Below are 419 nucleotides of genomic sequence, written 5' to 3'. Positions count from 1 at the left end.
CGACACATATTTTTTTAAAAATTGCTACACTTATAGATCTTCACGAAAGGAATTGAAAACACCTGTTACACATCTCAAAGCTCCTGAGATATGAACTTGATCTTTTCACAAAAATGTGAATTTTTATGAAGCAGTGACCAGCTTTAGAAGACAATATCTCTGTTGTTTATGAGCCTACAAAGATCACTGATATATCATTCGTAAGTACAATTTTATCTGGGGATATTTTTTTAGATGTCAAATAAAAAAGTTGACCTTTACCTTGAACTGTTACCGCAATTATCTCAAAAACCCTGTTTTTCATTTTTTTTAATTTTGACAAAATATTTTTCTATCTAATGACAGTATATATTCCAAATTTCATGTTGGGCAACCCGCTAGAACTGTGTCTACAAGCGTTTTATAGAAGTGGGCAAAAT

This window comes from Euprymna scolopes, chromosome 4 (assembly GCF_053919585.1).
Source record: "Euprymna scolopes isolate OS-2025 chromosome 4, ASM5391958v1, whole genome shotgun sequence".
NCBI lineage: Eukaryota > Metazoa > Mollusca > Cephalopoda > Sepiida > Sepiolidae > Euprymna > Euprymna scolopes.
This window is presented reverse-complemented; position numbering follows the sequence as displayed.